Source organism: Medicago sativa, chromosome 1, assembly GCF_051527215.1.
Source record: "Medicago sativa cultivar Bolivia chromosome 1, Bolivia_mono, whole genome shotgun sequence".
NCBI classification, from domain to species: domain Eukaryota; kingdom Viridiplantae; phylum Streptophyta; class Magnoliopsida; order Fabales; family Fabaceae; genus Medicago; species Medicago sativa.
The window spans coordinates 6,172,870-6,186,913 of record NC_140749.1 but is presented as its reverse complement, the minus strand read 5'-3'; positions in this window follow the sequence as shown (position 1 = coordinate 6,186,913).

Below are 14,044 nucleotides of genomic sequence, written 5' to 3'. Positions count from 1 at the left end.
CTCTCAAAGTTGACATCTCAAAGGCATTTGATACGTTAGATTGGAATTTCCTGGTAATGGTGTTGAATAATTTCGGCTTCTCTCCTCTTTTTGTGAATTGGATTCTTGAAATTTTACAATCAGCTCGTCTGTCCATTTTGATCAATGGGAAAGCAGTTGGATTTTTCAGTTGTTCTCGTGGAGTTCGTCAAGGAGATCCCCTATCACCTCTTCTTTTTTGTTTAGCCGAGGAGGTGCTTAGCAGAGCTCTCTCGGTTTCTACAGCAAGGGGTCGCCTCATTCCTATGTCATACTGCCGTGGTACTAATCTTCCAACTCATGTTCTTTATGCCGATGACATTATGATTTTTTGCACAGGGTTAAAGAGTAATATCCGAGAACTTCTTCATATTTTTCGCAAATATTCAGAGGTGTCGGGTCAGATTGTGAACAATGCTAAAAGCCGTTTTTTCACGGGTAACATGTCTGTATCTCGTAAAAATATGATTGCCGGTCTGTTGGGTTTCAATGCAGGGGCTGTTCCTTTTCTTTATCTAGGGTGTCCTATATTTCAAGGAAAACCAAAGGTGGCTCATTTCCGAATGATTACTGACAAAATTAAGAACAAATTAGCTACTTGGAAAGGAAATATTCTCTCAATTATGGGCAGGGTGCAGCTTGTTAAATCAATAATACATGGGATGCTGGTTTACTCCTTCCATGTTTATCTTTGGCCTAGACGCTTGCTGCGTTTGCTGGACACTTGGTTAAAGAATTTTATTTGGAGCGGCGATGTGCTTACTAAAAAAATCTGCACTGTTTCGTGGAGTGTGATGTGTCGTTCTTGGGAGGAAGGTGGGCTGAATCTCAAGCCTACGAGATTGATTAATGAAGCGCTAATTTTTAAGTTGTTGTGGGACTTATTGGACGGCAATTCTCAATGGTCCATGCTTTTCAAGAGGCGTTACTTCTCTAATGGTAAGCCTAATTTACGTTATTTTAAATCGTCGGTATGGTCGGGCATCAAGGTACACATTGGCACAGTCTTGGCAAATTCTTTTTGGATTATAGGAACGGGGGAGAATATTAATTTCTGGACGGACAATTGGCTAGGGGAGCCGCTTGTAGATTTGATAAACATTGATAATAATCTACATCGACATCTTAAAGGGACGGTTTCGGAAGCAATTGTAGATGGAAAGTTGGTGCTGCCTCAATCGGTATTTCTTCTTGGGGATGTGCAGGAGCGAGTGAATGGTTTAGTGCTGCCTAGAGGGCAGCTGCATGATGTTTTGATTTGGCCAAATGCTGCTGATGGCAAACTGAGTTCGAAACAAGCATTTTCTTTTCTTCGTCCAAGGGCCACTTTGCTACCTTGGGCGGAATCTATTTGGAGTTCAGCAATACCGCCTTCGCATTCTTGTATTTATTGGAGACTCCAGCATGGTAAGATGCCTACGGATGAGAATCTTCGAAGTCGTGGCTGCTACATGGTATCCATTTGTAATCTTTGTATGAATGCGGAAGAGTCATCCGAGCACCTTTTTCTCTGTTGTTCCTTTTCAATGCAGCTTTGGAACTGGATAGGAAACATGCTTCACCGGGTTATAGATTGTTCCTCGGTAGATTCTCTTCTCTCTTGCAGGCCGGCCACATGCTCTTCTCAGGTTTCGGATATTTTTTTGGCGGCTATTTTACACACGCTTCAGGTTATTTGGTGGGTTAGAAATTCCTTGAGATTTTCTTATTCGACACCATCGTTGCATTCCGCCAAAATTCGTATACACTCCTTTATTGCAATGACTGGAAATTTATCCAAAGGTAAGTGTATTCCTTCCGATCTAGCTTTTCTTGACTCTTTTGCAGTTTCTCCTAATTGTCGTCAAGTCAGACATTATTTTGGTTTTGTGGAAAACACCTACAGCACCATGGCTTAAAGTAAACACAGATGGTTCTGTCATTGGTGAGAATGCCGCCTGTGGGGGGCTGTTTAGGGACAGTCTAGGTACTTTCCGTGGTGCTTTCTCTTGCAACATTGGTTCTCAGTCTGTGTTTTATGCGGAGGTCCTTGCCATTATTATTGCCATAGAATTTGCGGCCAGCAAGGGATGGAGGCATATATGGGTTGAAAGTGACTCATCTAGTGCTATTTTGATTTTTTCGAATCCTCTTTTGGTGCCGATTAAGTTACGTAACAGATGGCACAACGCTAGACAGTTGGGGATTCAGGTTATTTCATCTCACATATTCCGTGAAGGGAACTGTTGTGCTGACAAGCTAGCTAATATGGGACATTCCATGGTACGAGAGATTTGGTTAGATGCACTTCCTGCTGATCTCAAATATGACTTCTTTCGAGATAGATGTGGCTTACCAAATTATAGATTCCCCTAGTTGGTTTTTGTAGTTTGGCTGTTTTTTTTTCTGTTGATTGTATATATTTTTTTCCTTGGAGGGTTTTGGTTTGGTCCCCCCTCCTTTTGTTTTTTCCCCCTTTTTTTAATAATATTTTGAGTTAGGCGGTATAGGATGGAGGTCTCTCGGGGTGCCAACCTAGTTGGGATGTCGACGAGGCCTCTTGATGCTTGCCTTTTCTCCTGGTTTATCAAAAAAAAAAAAAATTCTCATCATAATATTACTCTTAAAAATAATAATAGAATTGATGTCCCTAGTTTATTTGAGGATATAGGAAAAATTTACTATCCAAAGAAAAATGAAATAACAAAATTAGAAACTTTTATAAATAAATCAAGATATTAGAATTAAAAAAAATCCAAATACCAAGACCGATTAGATTTAGTGAACCAGAGAAAATTAAAGAAAATAATATCGATAAATTATCAAATCAAGTAAAGGAATTAACAACTCATTTAAAAAAGGGTTAATTATGTTTCTAGTCCCTATAAAATAGCGACCTTGTAAGTTTAGTCCCTACTTAATTTTAATAGCATTTTTAGTCCCTAATTTTGTTTTTCTGCACTGAGTATTAGTCCCTACTCAATTCAAATTTGTTTAATTTATGCTTAAACTCTTAAATTTTTGAACAATTTTTTGCAGACATGTTTAGAACATTACTAAAAGTTTGTCCGCAAAAAATTATCGCAAAATTTGATTTCTACATCCAGATTTTATTACTTTTTATCTTTAACTTTTGTCGTTTTAAAAAATTCATATTTAATTCATTTCATGTCAGAAAATTCTAAATTTTAGTAAACGAACCTTTCATAGTGTTCTAATCTTGTCTCAAAAAAACCGTTCAAAAATTTAAGAGTTTAAGGATAATTAATCAAACTTTGTTTTAGCAGGGACTAAAATTATAAGTAAATTTTTTTTTATAGGGACTAAAAATGCTATTAAAATTAAGTAGGGACTAAACTTACAAGGTCGCTATTTTATAGGGACTAGAAACATAATTAACCCTTTAAAAAATAGAATATGAATAGCTTAGAATTAGCTAGATTATCAGTATTTAATTTAGAACTAAGAAAATAAATAGTTAGAAATAATATTAAATATTATACAAATCAATTAGAAGAATGTATACAAAGAGACATTAGTGAAAAAATAGATGAAGAATATAAAGATCACTCATAAAAGAAGAAAACTTATTAATAAAATGAGAAAATCGTGAAAAATCTAAAAAAGAACAAAAATAGGTACGGCTGAATTTAGTATCAATGACAAAGAAAAAATAATAATAATAAAATTAAAAGATTGGGATATAGAATATGAAGATAGTATTGAAAATAAAGAAATTTTTTTTACAAAAACTTAAGATGTTTATGGAAAGTGAATTTACCAAAGGATATAAAGACAAAAATTTGTGAGGAATATTGTAAATTATGCGGACAAGCAATACTTTAGGAAAATGAAATAGATTATGCATTACAAAATATGATAGATGATATTTTAATGGAGGAATATATAGCTTTGATAGAAAACAATGGAATTTGGGATTATTTAGATGATGACTAAGGTTATTAAAAGAAATTTAGAAAAAAAATCTGAATTATTTGGTTTAGATCACTAAGATTTAAAAATAACTAAAATGGATAATTTAGAAAAATCTAAGATTTCAGATGAGAAATCTAAAAAATTAAAATTACAACAAATTTGAAATAATATACAACGAGAAAAACTAGAATCAGAGGGTAAAATAACTATTTTACAAAGAAAAATTAAGAAATTAGAAAATGAGTGTAAGCAGAACTAAAAATATATTAACCTTAGAACTTATGGATTTAATTAATAAAACTAGAGATATATCAAAAATATTATACAATAAATTAGATTATAAATAATATTAAAATAGGAAATAATAATGAAATAGATAGCACCTCAAAATACTTGTTAGAATATGAAAATAAATTAGAATTATATGAAAAACACAACAACAAAAAGGGGGAAAAGCCCAGCCCACCCGGCAACTGGGAATTGCGCCCCCATAAAAACAAAACAAAAAGAGGGGTGGGGGTGCGCACAATTGGGTGTTGCACCCCCATAAAAAACACAACAACAAAAAGGGGGAAAAGCCCAGCCCACCTTGTAACTGGGTCTGGCAGACCAGACTACCTCGCAAGGGGGTTTTGTGGGGGAATTCTGCTCTTTACCCAACAAAAATTGCTTGCTCCCAACTGAAATTACGAAATTACCCCTGTGTGAGTTAATTCACGCTAGTTATGTTTTCTGCGTGACTTAAGTCACGCTGCGTGAGTTAACTCAAGCTATGTGACTTCACGCTGCGTGACTTAAGTCATCAGCAAAACAGAAACACAGTTCCTTCATTTTCAAAACATCCAAGTTCGATTTTTGTCCCCATTTTTTTGAATTTCATCATTCTTGCGCATTCAAAGCCAATTTCTCCCACAATATCAAGTAAGTGATGATTATCCTACTTCATTGCATTTTTTTTGTTGAAATTTTAGATTTTTTTTTAAGAAATTTAACATTTTTAGGTTTTTATAAATTTGGCTTGCATGTTAGTTTTTATGATTGTTAGTGATGAATTAAGTTTGGAATTGTATTTTAGATGTTGTTTAGAGTGAAATGTGGTAGTTTTAGGTATTTGATAAAATGTCTCAATGGTTTTTTTTTTTGTTTTTTTTTTTTGGATTGTTAATGTTGAAATTAGTTAGAAATATGTTTGTTAATGTTGATTATAGTTAGTTTGTTTCCAATGTGGTAGTTTACAGATTGAAATGACACTGTCGAAATATAAGTGTTGTTGTTGAATGGTTAGAAATGTTGTTGAATTGTCCGTATGAAAATGTCTCATTGACTGATTTTATTCTTGTTGAAATGTTGTGCAGATATGTCTCAGAGGCCTGAGGAGAGTCCTGACAGATTTAGGTTAGGGACGCAGCATAATTCTACTAGTAGCGCACGGAGGGAGAAGCAAGTAGTACGCCCTCCTTTGGCTGGTCGAGGGAGAGGTGGGGGAACGAGACTTCATATGGTTGATGCTGCGGGGGGATCAACGTCACAGACGGGTCCGTCCCAGATGGTGGACGCGACACAGTATCAGGATCAACAAAATCATCATGAGGAGTATCAGAAACATTATCAGGAGGAGGCGCATCAGCCTCAAGATCAGGAGGGGTATCAGCCTCAGTATCACGAGGGGTATCAACACCCTCAACAGCAGGCTGAGCTTGGTATGGAGGATGACGGCTTTCCAGGGGGGCCTTATGAGTTGTCTCTTTTACCGAACTTCGGTAAACACGTGGCATGCAAGCTTTGGAGCGATAAAGTAGTAAGTATAATTGCTTTATTTAATTTAATTATATTGTACTCTTTATTTTACTAATTATTTTTACTTAAAATATTTCATGTTTATTTTACGTATTATTTTTTTTAACGGTGTTTGTTAGAATACGTGACATTTATTTTTTACTTAAAATATTTCATGTTTATTTTACGTATTATTTTTTTAATGGTGTTTGTTAGAATACGTGACATTTATTTTTTACTTAGAATACTTCATGTTTATTTTACGTATTAATTTTTTTAAGGGTGTTTGTTAGAATACGTGACATTTATTTTTTACTTAGAATATTTCATGTTTATTTTACTTATTTAATTTTTTTTAACGGTGTTTGTTAGAATACATGACATTTATTCCTTACTTAGAATATTTCATGTCTATTTTACGTATTTTTTAACGGTGTTTGTTAGAATACATGACATTTATTTTTTACTTAGAATATTTATTTTACATATTATTTTTTTAACGATGTTTGTTAGAATACGTGACATTTATTTTTTACAAAGATTATTTCATGTTTATTTTACTTATTTAATTTTTTTTTATTTCAGTTGCAAGGGGAGCGTAAGATGACCGGTGTCTCGCACGGGAAGAAACTTAAGCTTTCTGCCTTGTCACTTCCGTTGCCGGTAGATGATAACCGTTGGTTCTGGGACCCGGTGGATACATCCGGTCTAAGGCCCCTCCTTCTGACTGGGTATGAAAGCATCTCTCACGGGCTAGTTTGTGCTTTGGCTGAGAGATGGCATGAGGAGACCAGTAGCTTCCATCTGCCTATTGGGGAGATGACCGTCACACTAGATGATGTGGCTTGTCTTCTAGACATCCCCATCGCTGGACGGCTCATTAAGGAGGATGATTTATCTCATGACCAGGGTGTAGAGCTGATGGTGAATGAGTTATTGTTTCCGATGCAGGAAGCGGTGGAGCAGGTGAGTAATAATTCTGGTGCTCATGTCACTATCACAGTCCTGAAAGAGCGTTATGAGCAGCTGTTGAATAGGTGTAACCAATTGGTGAGGGAGGATTTATCAGAGGAGGAGGCGGAGGAGCAGAGTCGTATTCAACCTGCCTGTGTTAAGGCGTTTTTGTTGCTCTTGCTTGGCTACACCCTTTTTGCCGGCAAGAACAGCAAAACCATTAATCTGTTGTGGCTGCTTGCGATTCGGAATTTGGATGAGTTAGGCGAGTGGTCATGGGGCGGGATGGGACTTGCTTTCTTGTATGAGCAGCTTTCTCTTACCTCCAGCTCACATGTTGGCGCCGTTGGTGGTTACATGAGCTTGCTTGTGGTAATATATATTTTTTCTTATTTTTTTAAGTTAATCGTACATGTATAGTTTTTTGTATGATACTTGTGTGCTGATATAATTTTGTCTCTTTGTGTTTGCAGGGATGGGTTATAGCTCACTTCAGACATGTTGTTCCGAGGAAGAAATATGAAGATTACGAACGGGTGAACCCGTATGTTAGTAGATGGCAACCTAAAAGGGGGTTTGCTGATGCTGGACACTTCAGAGGCTTGATGGACTCGATGGAGCATTGTCATGTCATCTGGAGGCCGTACGAGCACCGACGAGACGTGACGCCTTTTCAGGACGTGTGCTGGTACTCCGGATGGATCATGGCCGGGAAACAAAAGATGGTGCGTCACTTGCCGGAGCGGGTTCTGAGGCAGTACGGCTATGTTCAGACCATTCCCAGACCTCCTACGTCGATTGGGCCTCTTGACCCAGCAGAGGTGGCTACTGCCTTCTTGGAGTTTGTTGTCCATGTCCTTTGCCAGCAGGAGAGGGGTGCGCTGGTCCCGGATGACGAAGGGTGGAAGCATTCAGATGGGTACATTAAATGGTTCTACCGCGTATCCCATCCTCTTATTGTCGGCCCTGCTCCCGTTCCTGAGTACATAGCTCCTAGACCTGTCTACCAGGAGGTTATTGTTGAGCAGGAGTGGGCCAGACTTCCTCCCGATCCATTGCAGGTCATCAACAAAATGAGAGCCAGAGTGGAGCATGCAATGGAGATTCCAGAGGTGGTTTCAAATCCACTCTTTTTCAGCATTTTGGAGGGCATCCGGTCCGATTATACCGTGTTTGACGAGGTGCCGGTTCCACGAAGGAGGAGTAGGAGTCCGCGGGAGCAGCATCAGTAGATTCTTATTTTATGACTTTATTATATTTGTAGTATTTTGATGACATTTTGTCGGATTTGGATGTAATATATTTACATTTGCGCGTTTGCGCTTATTTATGACATTTTAGTTAATTTTCGTTAATATTGCATATCTAAATTATGAATGAATGAATGCATGATTTAATGAATTGTTGAATGAATGTTCTCTAAATTGTGAGTTTTGGTTGAATGAATTAATGGTTGTACCTATGTATGATTGAAGGAACGAAGGAATTCAGGGAACAAGGCACTAGTGCCTGTTCTGGTACGAGCACAGAAGCTGCGTGAGTTAACTCACGCTGAGATTAACACTAGCGTGACTTAACTCACACAACGTGAGTTGAGTCACGCAGAATTTTGCACTAACTTGAGTTAACTCTCGTAGGGGTAGAATTGTCATTTTAGTTGGGAATGAGTAAAAACTGTTGGGTTAAGAGCAGAATTCTTTGTGGGGTGGCAGTAGTTCTGGAAATGTAGGGCATATTTGGTAATTTTTTTAAATGTAGGGTAGACAATGTTTCAAAATAGGGTAATTTTTTTCTTTCAATATAGGCGATTTTTTTTCTTCATCCTTTTGTGAAACCAAAATTGCATTTCTACCTTATTTTTTTTAGGGTTAAATATGTTTTTGGTCCCTATAAATATATCAACTTTTCGTTTTAATCCCTCTAAAATTTTCCTTCAACTTTTAGTCCCTATAAAATTTTCAATCACTACTTTTGGTCCCTATTTTTAAGTTAATTTTAGTATTTTTTAATGAAATTATGCAGAAATGTGTAGAATATTGTAAAAATATTTTCCAAAAAAAATTAGAATTTTTTAACAAAACATAAATTTAATATGAATTTTTAACCATAAAATATATAAAAACTTATATTAAATTCATGTTTTGTTAAAAAATTCTAAATTTTTTTGGGAGAGATTCTTATAATATTATTATTTTTTTTGCAAAATTTTATTCAAAAATATGAATTCTACATATGAGTTTACTTTAAAAGAGGGACCAAAAGTGAAGATGGAAAATTTTTGGAGGACTAAAAGTTGAAGGAAAATTTTAGAGGGACTAAAATGAAAAGTTGGTATATTTATAGGGACCAAAAACATATTTAACCCTTTTTTTAATAGTGGGTCAAAATCGCAAAATTTTAAAACTTAGTGGTGAAAAATGCACTATAGCCATTTTTTCTACTATGAATTAAAATGAATTTAGAATAAAAAGAAAAGAAATTGTTAATAGTACAAATGAAACATGACATATTATAAAATATGATACAACTATTATCTTTTATGTCTTGTTCCACACCATGACCTAAGTGCATCTCTTTAGGGATTTTGCCGTGGTGGAGGATTTATTTGACACCGAGGTCTTTGTCTATGATTTTGTTGAGCTTTAGTTTCGTCATTGTTATTTGTAGTTGATTGCATTTGATTGCTTGGACCAAGCATCAACAATGTTAAACAAGTGACTTCAAACATACAAGAGGGGGGTGAATTGTGATCTTTAAGTTATTTCAAAAAATTAAGCACCAGAAAATATTTAACCAAAAGATAAAAAGTGCTTATAGAAGTTTTTATACGAAAAATAGAGATGCTAAGGTAAAATAAATAACATCAAAAAATAAAGAGATTTTCACTAGTTCGGCCTAAAACAACAAGACCTAATCTAGTCCCCAAGAAAAAGCCCCTTGAGAACGAGCACTCTTCAAACAAAACAATCATTTTAATTAGGATAAGCTGGTAACCTTTACAAATAAAGAGCACTCTTCAAACAAAACAATCATTTGTTGAAGAGTCATTAAAAGCAAGAGATATCACCTCTCTTGAAACCTTGGGATCACACCCAATACAAATAAGAATTACAACAATAGAATAATACACTAAATGTGTAGATATAACAAATTGAAGCACAAGTACTACAATTCAACTATGTAGTATAAAAATAGCTCTCAAGATAATAAATTAGCAAGTGTAAAAATAATGAGAGTGATGAATAATATTTTTGACAATGTTTGAGTGCAAATGTGAGTTGTTCAACTATCATAAAACACCTATTTATAGGTAAAAATGAGAATGCAATCGTTTTAAAAAAAAATGATAGCCGTTGGATAATTAAGTCAACAAACTAACCGTTTGTGTCCTCGTGAGATTAGGTCAGTTGGTTTGAACAATGTATAAATATAAAATATGCAAGGTCCGGGGTTCAAATTCCGGCCACTACAGAAAAAACCGTTTGTCCCTTAATTACATAAAGTAGCCGTTGCAAAAACCGTTTGTCCCTTAATTACATAAAGTAGCCGTTGCATTCCAAATCATATGCCATTAAATAATTGATTTTTTTTGAGGGATTTTTTTCTTTATATAAACCAACGGTAACAAAAAGATTAATTGCCCACATGTAATTATTATTCCGAGAGATGAAAAACAATTTTGCTCAATTAAACTCGGTCAACTTGTATCATTAAGGGCATAAATAATTGTAGCATGTTCTTTCAAAAATAGAGTCCAAAAGTTATTTTTATGTTAAAAAATAATTATGCAAATTCCAAAATAAATTATGATTTTTCATGCAAAAATACTTTCATGTAAAATCACTTTAGATGAAAATCATTGTGAGTGTGTGATTTTTTTTTCATGATTTTTTTTCATGAGAGCTTTTTAACCACTTACAAAAAGGTTCTAATACAAATAAAAATAAAACTCAAGATTAGAAAGCTTGAATCTTCTTTTCCGCTTTTTGCATCATTGTTCTTCTAGGACTTCTTTTGTCAATCATCAAAACCAAAATATTCTTGCCAAGACATATATTCACAAACAACACATCGTCTTCCTTTGTAGGCCATCCAATATTGAGAATAGATTATCATTACAGTTCAATGACTAACGACTCAATGTTGATTAATCGTATTCCGCGTTAGGTGATTGTAGTGTGGGTTGTTGTAAAGTGGGTTGTTGTAAGTTGTGTTGTTGTAGGTTGGGTAGTTGTATTTAGGGTAATTGGTGTTTGATGTGCCAAGTTGGTTTTGGTTTTTGGTCAATGTAACCATTTGGCATGAAATCGTTAATGTAAGATGACCCATCAAATTTAAGCATCTATGGTGTTATGTTTGGTTATGGTGGGATAATATTGTGCAAAGGGTGAGGAATTCAATGAAGTCAGTAGTTTGTATTTGTTGTCTTGTGTCGGTGATTATTTGGTTGTTCAGTGGTTGGGAATATTGTTGAGGAATTTATGCAAAGAATTCTAGCAAAAAGAAGTCAGTTGGTTCTGGTGTGTTGTTGTTCTCTGGTTTTGGCTCCAGCTCTGATTCTGGCTTCGATTCTGACTCCGACACTTCAAGTGGTACATCATGATAATCAATCCTCAAATTTGGATTGCACATGGATGTAAATCATTCCATATATTTAGGACTTGGGACTAGATTTTTCCTTCGCACATGAGGTAAAGTATATATATATATACACTTAGAGCTGTCAAATGGGCTGGCCCAGCCCGCCTTGGCCCGGTGGGCCATCATATATAAATGGACTGAAGGGGGTCGGCCCACTTTATTCATGGGCTGCCAAAATTGAGCCCAACCCAATTAGCAATGGGATACACAGCCCGATGGACCGGCCCGTTCCTTAATTCAAAATGTATTATTTCATTTTTTTTTACATAAAAAAGTGATATTAAGAACAATAAAGCTACATATCGCATAATTTTTTTTAAAAACATCACAAATTATTATCTGTCAAATAATCACACGTCTTCATAAACTTAGTTAAGTGACATATAAAACATCTATTAAATCAATATCCATAATAGATAAATACCACAAAAACATCCGTGCAAAAATAGAGAGTATAAATACCACAAAAACATCTATTAAATCAATATTCATAAAAGATAAATACCACAAAATACATTCATGCAAAAGAAGATAATATTTATCACAACTCACAAAGTGCAATGTTGGAATTGAAAACAAGTTATGTCTTACATAACAAAATAATCACCAATCCAACAACTCAAAATAGAAGACAAAATAAATTATAAAATTGAAAACTTTTGGAGTTAAGTCTCCTTAACACTTGGTACTGCTGACAATAATATATCTTCTATTTCTGGTATATCTCTTACCAAAGTCAACCAAAATTATTTTATAATTTTTTTTAATATTTTTAATTGGCCAGCCCGCAAGCCCGGCTGGCCGGCCCGACTCAACCCTTGAAAAATATAGGTCCGGTGGGCTGCCCCAAAAAGATAGGGTCGCCTTTTTTTCATGCTTTTTTACGGCCTGACCCGTTCTAGAATAGTGGGTCAAGGGGCCGGCCCAGTGGGCTCGGCCCATTTTGACGGCTCTATATATACTTCAATCTTACCAATGGTTACACTCGTGTGAAAATTGCGATTCATTCCTTGAACCTCCTGTCCAATTTGTGTGGTGTTGTCGTATGCCAACTGGTGGATCAGGTATATCATGCGGTAAACCAAATAGAAGCTTGATCCTATTCGTTAGATGCCATTCAACTTTGTCAAAACATATGAAATAAGTAGTTGCAGTAAAATCCCAAAAGTCATTTGGCCGGTTTTGTTGTAGATTTTGTTTGACCGCCATATAAACTGCCACAAAAGAGAAGATTTAATGTAAAGTAGTTGATTTATTTTTTTAAAAATAAACGAATAAAAGTTAGGATATATTACTTGATTTACTTGTATGCGATCAAATTGAACCTTGTAGCTGATGATATCATGCCTTGGATTCTCATAATAATCTAAAAGAATAGATCAATAATTTTTAATAGTGGATTAATTAAAAAAAACTGTTCATCCCCAACTATATGTTTTTGTTTGCTCAAAATCAGCTAGTAGAGGCAACCAATAGTTGTGTACATAGTAGCCAGTTGAATTTGGAAGCAAAAATCCATCGATGAGCCATAGAATGTATCTCCTCGTACATTGTATTTTATACTCGAAAGGTGAATCCTCTATGAGACCATAATTCATATTTTTAGTTAACCACGTCAACGATATGTTGTAACCACTCCTCTCGTTACTTGGAATTACCATTTCTAACAATTCAAAAAAAAAAAAAAACTGGCCAATCAACACTAAGCACACCTGTAAAGACACTTCCTCCATAAGATAAATGAAATCGTTAATGTAAGATGACCCATCAAATTTAAGCATCTATGGTGTTATGTTTGGTTATGGTGGGAAAATATTGTGCAAAGGGTGAGGAATTCAATGAAGTCAGTAGTTTGTATTTGTTGTCTTGTGTCGGTGATTATTTGGTTGTTCAGTGGTTGGGAATATTGTTGAGGAATTTATGCAAAGAATTCTAGCAAAAAGAAGTCAGTTGGTTCTGGTGTGTTGTTGTTCTCTGGTTTTGGCTCCAGCTCTGATTCTGGCTTCGATTCTGACTCCGACACTTCAAGTGGTACATCATGATAATCAATCCTCAAATTTGGATTACACATGGATGTAAATCATTCCATATATTTAGGACTTGGGACTAGATTTTTCCTTCGCACTTGAGGTAAAGTATATATATATACACTTAGAGCTGTCAAATGGGCTGGCCCATCCCGCCTTGGCCCGGTGGGCCATCATATACAAATGGGCTGAAGGGGGTCGGCCCACTTTATTCATGGGCTGCCAAAATTGAGCCCAACCCAATTAGCAATGGGATACACAGCCCGATGGACCGGCCCGTTCCTTAATTCAAAATGTATTATTTCATTTTTTTTTTATATAAAAAAGTGATATTAAGAACAATAAAGCTACATATCGCATAATTTTTTTTAAAAACATCACAAATTATTATCTATCAAATAATCACACGTCTTCATAAACTTAGTTAAGTGACATATAAAACATCTATTAAATCAATATCCATAATAGATAAATACCACCAAAACATCCGTGCAAAAATAGAGAGTATAAATACCACAAAAACATCTATTAAATCAATATTCATAAAAGATAAATACCACAAAATACATTCATGCAAAAGAAGATAATATTTATCACAACTCACAAAGTGCAATGTTGGAATTGAAAACAAGTTATGTCTTACATAACAAAATAATCACCAATCCAACAACTCAAAATAGAAGACAAAATAAATTATAAAATTGAAAACTTTT